This window comes from Papio anubis, chromosome 6 (genome assembly GCF_008728515.1).
Source record: "Papio anubis isolate 15944 chromosome 6, Panubis1.0, whole genome shotgun sequence".
NCBI classification, from domain to species: domain Eukaryota; kingdom Metazoa; phylum Chordata; class Mammalia; order Primates; family Cercopithecidae; genus Papio; species Papio anubis.
In genome coordinates, this window is record NC_044981.1 from 81,416,332 (window position 1) to 81,425,037 (window position 8,706).

The window sequence follows — 8,706 nt, forward strand, 5'->3', positions numbered from 1 at the left end:
CAAGTTCTCTGTGAAAAGGAAGGGGTAGCTCAGGCTTCTAATCCAGGTGAGTAGGTGTGTTGAATGACTGGAAATATGTCTAGGCATGGAACAAAGGAAGCACCACTGAACCAAATTCTTTGCAAGGGAAGGAAGGTGTGGCTCAAAGTCCCAATCCAGGTGAGCAAGAGTGATATCTGCCACCCTATTGCTCCTCAGAGCCAGTTCAGCTCACTCCCCTGACTTACCAAAGTAGCAGGCTGGGCCATTCAACAATGACACATGTAAACTGGTCCCAGGTTGCAAAGCTAGACCTGGCTGCAAATCTCACCACCCAAGAGAAACCATGGCTCCAGCAGCTCTCTTCCCACTCCCATCCTGTGATGAGAGAGGACCCAATTCCAGCCCAATCCAGTATGCTCCATACTTGCCTCTCAATTCTGGCTGAGGGGTGTGTTCCCATACAATGACTTACTTTGTATGAGCCTGGATGGAAAATGTCATTCTCTTCTTCATCCCTGGCCTGTGAAAATGCCTGTATCTTTTCCCAGTATGTTTCACTCTCACTGTATTTCTGCCTCTCCCCTAAGGTAACTCTAAGGCTTTGGAGAAACAAGGTGCTCTCCTATGGCTTGAGTTGATAAATCCATAGTGGAAAGGTGAATCACAGTGGGAGACTCTCTGCCTCTCTCATATCCTGTGGTTTCACTCACTTCCCTTTGCAAATTAATAAATGGTTTTTGGTTAGTTGACATTCTGCTGGATTCTTACTCTCAGTATCCAATGACTTAGCAAGGCATTTCTTCTGAATACATAAGGTCTTATCCTAAGAGGAATTATGATGAGTCCATGTTTCTGTCTTGTTACACAGTGGTGTCCTCTTCTCTCTTTCCATCTTTTCTTTTCCAGATTATTGTGGGCCTAGTTTTTATTTTATTTTACTGTCATTTTTATATATATCAATGGTCCATAACTTTTTCTAAACAACAAGGCAGTTTTCACTCTTTAGAAGAGGTTTGTAAATATATATTCTTGGTGCTTTGTTTTTTGTGAGTCAGTAGATTGATTTTGGTGAATTCTCACAGAGTCATAGATTAATCTAAGGTCCCTATTGATCCTAGATCATGCTATTATATGACCCAAAAATGAGAAATAGCAATAAATAGACTTTATTTCATTATTGTCCATGTAGCTATTAAATACCAGGCCAGGAGTGCCTGGATAGCTCAGTCGGTAGAGCATCAGACTTTTAATCTGAGGATCCAGGGTTCAAGTCCCTGTTTGGGCGTTTGTAGTTTTCATTACTTTATATAATAATAATAAAAAAATTAAAAAAAATCAATGTGTCCCAGAAAAAAAGAAAAATACCAGGCCACAAAATAGTATATTCTCCAATGACTATTGTTGACACCAGACAGCAACTGTACAATCTTTTATTTTTCTTCTTCTTTTTAGTTTGTTCTGGTCTATGGTCATATCAATGGATGGTAATTATTCCATCTTTACCTGTAATAAAAATACAGACTGAATGGAACTGTACATCTAGTGCAATAATAAAAAATCTTTGGTTTGGCTACTAACGCCTAATACTATAGAGAGAAGGGTAGTAATCAGGCATATGAGAGCAAGAGTTGGGCTCCCCAGGACTTATTTTAATTGTCTCTATATTTTTCTCAGAATTAGTCAAGGCATTTATTAATCACCATAAACTTAGTGTTCTGTCTACTCTGGTAAATAAGTGCACAATGTGGCCTCTAGTTGCTTTGTTTTCCTTTCTTTATATTTTTAGAAAAGATTAGCTCATTTAGGCAACTGAAGTTCCCTTGATCTTTATATAGTGACTAGACTCAGTAAAGGGTAATGCAAGGATGCAGAATTCATTTTGTTATTTCTAGACCTATTTGGGCTTCAAAAACAGTATTAAAAAACTGCTTTAAATTACTGTGCATATTGAAGATTAAGACCTTTACACATTGATCACCTAAGACATAAGATGGAGGTTTTTTGTCATCTAATAGCCCAGCTAACAATTATTGGATGATTATCATATACTGGTGCATAACATACATTTTGAATCTCAACCTTTATAATAATCTATGAAGTAGGTAGTTTTATTATCCTTAATTTATAGGTGAGAAATAGGCTGAGTGATTACACAAATAGTTCAAAGTGAAATGTCTCCTAAGTAGCAAGCAGAGCTGGAATTCAAGTCCAGGCAGCTCTACTCCAGAGCCTACACAGTAGAATAGAATGGACAAATCAGTTTAGCTTCTGCACTGAACCTAGTGGCAGATTGAATAAATGGGTGTGATTAGTTGATTTCCAGGTGCCTACTTTATTATTATTATTATACTTTAAGTTCTGCAGTACATGTGCAGAACATGCAGGTTTGTTACACAGGTATAAATGTGCCATGGTGGTTTGCTGCACCCATTAACCCATCATCTACATTAGATATTTCTCCTAATGCTATCCCTCCCCTAACCCCTCTCCCACTGACAGGCTCTGGTGTGTGATATTCCGCTTTTTATATTCATGTGTTCTTATTGTTCAACTCCCACTTATGATTGAGAACATGCGGTGTTTGGTTTTCTGTTCATGTGTTAGTTTGCTGAGAATCTAACCAAAGGCAATAGCATCTGACACTTAGTGGGCCTGTGTCCAATAAATGCTTTTTCCATGTCCAGAAGTCTTCACTGTCTCAGATTGCTTTCAAAGTTTATCTAGACTGCTCTCTACTTTCTTTCTACTTCTGTGCTTCTTCAAATAGACATCTCATGTTCAGGACTATTTTATCAGTTGCCATGGGTCCTTTCTCCCCACTATGTGAAGCATTTGAGGTATTAGGGGGAAATGAAGAATGTTTTAGATATTAGATAATAGAAGCAGGTTTTTTTTGTTGTTGTTTTGTTTTGTTTATTTTTTTGACAGACTCTCACTCAGTCACCCATGCTAGAGTGCAATGGCACGATCTTGGCTCACTGCAACCTCCATCTCCCGAGTTTAAGCAATTCTCCTGCCTCAGCCTCCCAAGTAGCTGGGATTACAGGTCTGAGCCACTACACATGGCTAATTTTTGTATTTTTGTAGAGATGGGGTTTCACCATATTGGCTAAGCTGGTCTCAAACTCCTGACCTCAGGTGATCTGCCCGCCTTGGCCTCCCAAAGTGTTGGGATTACGGGTGTGAGCCACCGCACGTGGCCTAGAAGCAGGTTTTAATGAAAAGTAGCTGCCTTTTATTAACCTCAGGAAGAGTCTGAAAGAAAACTGTGGGGTAAGCAGTGAGCAGCCCACTGGAACCAGTGCCCAGTACTGAGAAAGACCTGTGATTTCCCAATGGCTAGAAATATTTTAATTGGAAGGCTTATTCAGTGCAGATGGCTTACAGCACCCAGCTGTGCCTGAACAGCTTTGATAGACACTTGAGTTGTCAGTTAATGCACCGCTTTATGTGCAAATAATTAGCTTTACTCACTATTCCTTTTGATGGCTTTTATTGCCAGAAATTGTCATGTTCTATTGTATTATTTTGTTTTTAATCATATTTTGATTTAGCTTGGTTATGAAAGCCAAAAATGTGCCATTATGCTATTCTTGATTCAAATTTAATATGTCCATATTATTTGGTGGCCCTTGTTATGTTTTTGTCTGTAGACTGCAGGTTAGAGTCCTTGGATATTAACTTTCCTACTAGAAATTCAAGACTTTTTTAAATGTGGGAAACATAATAACGAGTACAGGAGATAATTAGAAATGTCTTTTTTTTTTTTTTGGTCATAAGAGAAATCAACAACAATTGATGTTTTTACCATGAGGTTAATGCAGGATTAATTGTTGCTCCATCAGGAATACAGATGTACCCCTAAACAAATGATTACTTTGATTCAATCCATTTTGCTGTTTCTCTTAAATGAAAGCAGAAGGAGTGGTACTGCATGTGCAGATCACTGTGATTCTGATCTGCACCAGGTAGAAAGTGGGAGAACAGAGTGGTTAGGCACACTCATGCCTAGTCATGCTGCCTCTGTTTGAATCGCAGCTCTGATATACACTAACAGTAAGCCCAGAGCAAATTATTTAACCTTGCTGTTTTCAGTTTCCTATTCTGTAAAATGAGGGTAATAAAAGGAATACCCAAATAGGGTGGTTATAATAATTACATTAGATAATACACAAGTAATTTTCTTTGAAGAGTGCCCAGCATATTGTAAGCATGCAATAACTTTTCAGCATATAATAGTAGTACAGAAACTGTATACAAGAACTGAATTCATGTATGTGCCATACAAGTGCAATTATATACCATACCAGTACCATTGTGCCATACCAGTGCAATTCTAGGTGGATGAGTATGGAAGAAAATAAGGATAATAATTGTTAAATTTTTACTTTTAGTTTTAGTTTTTGTGGGTACATAGTAGGTATATACATTTATGGGTTACATGAGACATTTTGATAGAGGCATGCAATGCTTAATAATCACATTATGTAAAATGGGATATTCATCACCTCAAGTATTTATCCTTTGTGTTATAAGCAATCCCATTGTATTATTTATTCTAAAATGTATAATTAAATTATTTTTGACTATAGTCACCCTGTTGTGCTAGCAAACACTAGGTCTCATTCTTTCTCACTACTTTTTTGTACTTATTAATCCTTCCCGCAGCTCCCACCCCTCTTACCTTTTACATTTCCCAGCTTCTGGTTGCAATCTTTCTACTCGTTATCTCCAGGAGTTCAATTGTTTTACTATTTAGCTCCCACAAATATGTGAGAACATGAGATGATTGTCTTTATGTGCCTGGCTTATTTCACTTAAAATAATGACCTCTAGTTCCATCCACATTGTTGCAAATGATAAGATCTCATTCTTTTTCTGTGGTTGAATAGTACTCTGTTGTGTATATGTAGCACATTTTTAAAATTCATTCATCTGTTGATGATGCACATGTAGGTTGTTTTCAAATCTTGGCTATTGTGAATAGTGCTACAATACACATGGGAGTGCAGCTATCTCTTTGGTGTACTGATTTCCTTTCTTTGGGGTATATGCCTAGCACTGGGATTGCTGCATCATATGGTAGCTCTATTTTTTGTTTTTGAGGAATCTCTAAACTGTTCTTCACAGTGGTTGTACTAATTTACATTCCCCAAAGCAGTGTACAGGGGTTTCCTTTTTTTCTGCATCCTCACCAGCATTTGTTATTGCCTGACTTTTTGATAAGAGCGATTTTAACTGGAGTGAGATGGTATCTCATCATAGTTTTGATTTGCATTTCTTTGATGATCAGTGATGTTGAGCACCTTCTCCTATACCTATTTGCCATTTGTACCTCTTCTGTTGAGAAATGTCTATTCAGAATTTTTGCCCATTTTAAAATCAAACTATTTGATTTTTTACTATTGAGTTGTTTGAGTACCTTATAAATTCTGCTTATTCATCCCTTGTCAGATGCATAGTTTGCAAACACTTTTTCCCATTTTGTGGGTTCTCTCTATTTTGTTGTTTCTTTTGCTGTGCTGAAGCTTTTTAATTTGATGTTATTTCATTTGTCCATTTTTGCTTTGGTTACCTTTGCTTGTGGGGTATTACTCAAGAAATCTTTGCCCACTCCAATGTCCTAGAGAGTTTCACCAATATTTTCTTTGAGAAGTTTCATAACTTGAGGCCTTTTTAATATATTTTGATTTGACTTTCTATATGGTGAGAGATAGGGTTCTAGTTTCATTCTTCTGCATATGGATATCCAGTTTTCCCAGCATTGTTTATTGAAGAAATTGTCCTTTCCCCAATATGTGTTCTTGGAGCCTTTGTCAAAAATAAGTTCACTGTAGATGTATGGATTTATCTCTAGGTTATCTATTCTGTTCCGATGATCTATGTGCCTGTTTTTATGCTAGTACCATGGTGTTTTGGTTACTATAGCTCTGTAGCATAATTTGGAGTCAGCAAATGTAATTCTTCCATTTTTGTTGTTTTTGCATAGGACAGCTTTAGCTATTTTGGGTCTTTTGTCATTCCACATAAATTTTAGAGTTTTCTATTTTTGTGAAGAATGTAACTGGTATTTTGATAGGGATTGTATTAAATCTGTAGATTGTTTTATGTTGTATGGACATTTTAACAATATTGATTTTTCTAATTCATGAACATGGACTACTTTTCTATTTTTATGTGTCTTCTTCAATTTCTTATATCAATGTTTTACAGTTTTCATTGTGGAGAACTTTCACTTCTTTGGTTAATTTCCAGGAATTTAAATAATTTATAGCTATTCTAAATAGAATTATTTTCTTAATTTCTCTTTCAGATGGTTGACTTTTGGCATATAAAAATGCACCTGAGTTTTGTATGTTGACTTTGTATCCTGCAACTTTACTGCAGTTTGAAATGTTTTAACAGGTTTGTTTTTGTTGTTGTTGTTGTTGTTTGGTAAATCCTTTAGGTTTCACCAAATATAAGATCATATCATGTGCAAACAAGGATAATTTGACATCTTCCTTTCCAATTTGGGTAACCTTTATTTCTTTCTCTTCTCTGATAGCCCTAGCTAGGACTTCCAGTACTATGTTAAATAACAGTGGTGGAAGTGGGCATCCTTGTTGTTTCTGATCTTATAGGAAAGGCTTTCAGTTTTTTCCATTCAGTGTGGTATTAATTATGTGTCTGTCATATAAGTCTTTTATTATGTTGTGGTATATTCCATCCATATTTAGGTGTTTTTTTTTTGAGGACTTTTATTATGAAAGGATGTTGAATTTTATCAAATACATTGTTACTATCAATTGAAATTATCATATGGCTTTGCCTTTCATTCTGTTGATATAATGTATAATGTTAATTGATTTGTGTATGTCAAACCATCCTTGCATCCCTGTTATAAATCTTACTTGGTAATGATGAATTATATATTTTTTCATATAATTCATATTTATTTATAATTACTTGATTAATAAGGTGTATTAAACTTTTGGAATTACATATTCTCAGCTTTTTAAATGTTGTACTTATGAAAGTTAATTTTTTTATTATACTTTAAGTTCTAGGGTACATGTGCACAACATGCAGATTTGTTACATATGTATACTTGTGCCATGTTGGTGTGCTGCACCCATCAACTCGTCAGCACCCATCAACTCGTCATTTACATCAGGTATAACTCCCAATGCCATCCCTCCCCTCGCCCCCCTCCCCATAATAGGTCCCAGTGTGTGATGTTCCCCTTCCCGAGTCCAAGTGATCTCAATGTTCAATTCCCACCTATGAGTGAGAACATGCGGTGTTTCGTTTTCTGTTCTTGCGAAAGTTTGCTGAGGATGATGGTTTCCAGCTGCATCCATGTCCCTACAAAGGACACAAACTCATCCCTTTTTATGGCTGCATAGTATTCCATGGTGTATATGTGCCACATTTTCTTAATCCAGTCTGTCACTGATGGACATTTGGGTTGATTCTGAGTCTTTGCTATTGTGAATAGGAACACTTTTACACTGTTGGTGGGATTGTAAACTAGTTCAATCACTGTGGAAAACAGTATGGCGATTCCTCAGGGATCTAGAACTAGAAATACCATATGACCCAGCCATCCCATTACTGGGTTTATACCCAAAGGATTATAAATCATACTGCTATAAAGACACATGCACACATATATTTATTGCGACACTATTCCATATGAACTTTAAAGCAGTTTTTTCCAATTCTGTGAAGAAAGTCAGTGGTAGCTTGATGGGGATGGCATTGAATCTATAAATTACCTTGGGCAGTGTGGCCATTTTCATGATATTGATTCTTCCTATCCATGAGCATAGTATATTCTTCCATTTGTTTGTGTCCTCTTTTATTTCACTGTGCAGTGGTTTGTAGTTCTCCTTGAAGAGGTCCTTTTACATCCCTTGTAAGTTGGATTCCTAGGTATTTTATTCTCTTTGAAGTTATTTGGAATGGGAGTTCATTCATGATTTGGCTCTCTGTTTGTCTGAATCCTTGTAATTTTTGCACATTAATTTTGTATACTGAGACTTTGCTGAAGTTGCTTATCAGCTTAAGGAGATTTTGGGCTGAGATGATGGGGTTTTCTAAATATACAATCATGTCATCTGCAAACAGGGACAATTTGACTTCTTCTTTCCCTAACTGAATACCCTTGATTTCTTTCTCTTGCCTGATTGCCCTAGCCAGAACTTCCAACACTATGTTGAATAGGAGTGCTGAGAGAGGGCATCCCTGTCTTGTGCCAGTTTTCAAAGGGAATTTTTCCAGTTTTTGCCCATTCAGTGTGATACTGGCTGTGGGTTTGTCATAAATAGCTCTTATTATTTTAAGATATATTCCATCAATACCGAATTTATTGAGAGTTTTTATCATGAAGGGCTGTTGAATTTTGTCAAAGGCCTTTTCTGCATCTATTGCAATAATCATGTGGTTTTTGTCTTTGGTTCTGCTTATATGCTGGATTACATTTATTGATTTGCGTATGTTGAACCAGCCTTGCATCCCAGGGATGAAGCCCACTTGATCATGGCGGATAAGCTTTTTGATGTGCTGCTGGATTCGGTTTGCCGGTATTTTATTGAAGATTTTTGCATCGATGTTCATCAGGGATATTGGTCTAAAATTCTCTTTTTTTGTTGTATCTCTGTCAGGCTTTGGTATAAGGATGATGTTGGCCTCATAAAATGAGTTAGGGAGGATTCCCTCTTTTTCTATTGATTGGAATAT

The 8,706-nt window shown here is 36.6% G+C and overlaps 1 non-coding gene across 1 annotated transcript; it reads left to right on the plus strand.

Annotated features, from left to right (window-relative positions):
• Positions 1-1,194: 1,194 nt before the first annotated feature.
• On the plus strand, positions 1,195-1,267 carry TRNAK-UUU. The gene has a single exon. It is a non-coding gene; the product is annotated as a tRNA-Lys (tRNA).
• The last annotated feature ends 7,439 nt before the right edge of the window (positions 1,268-8,706 follow it).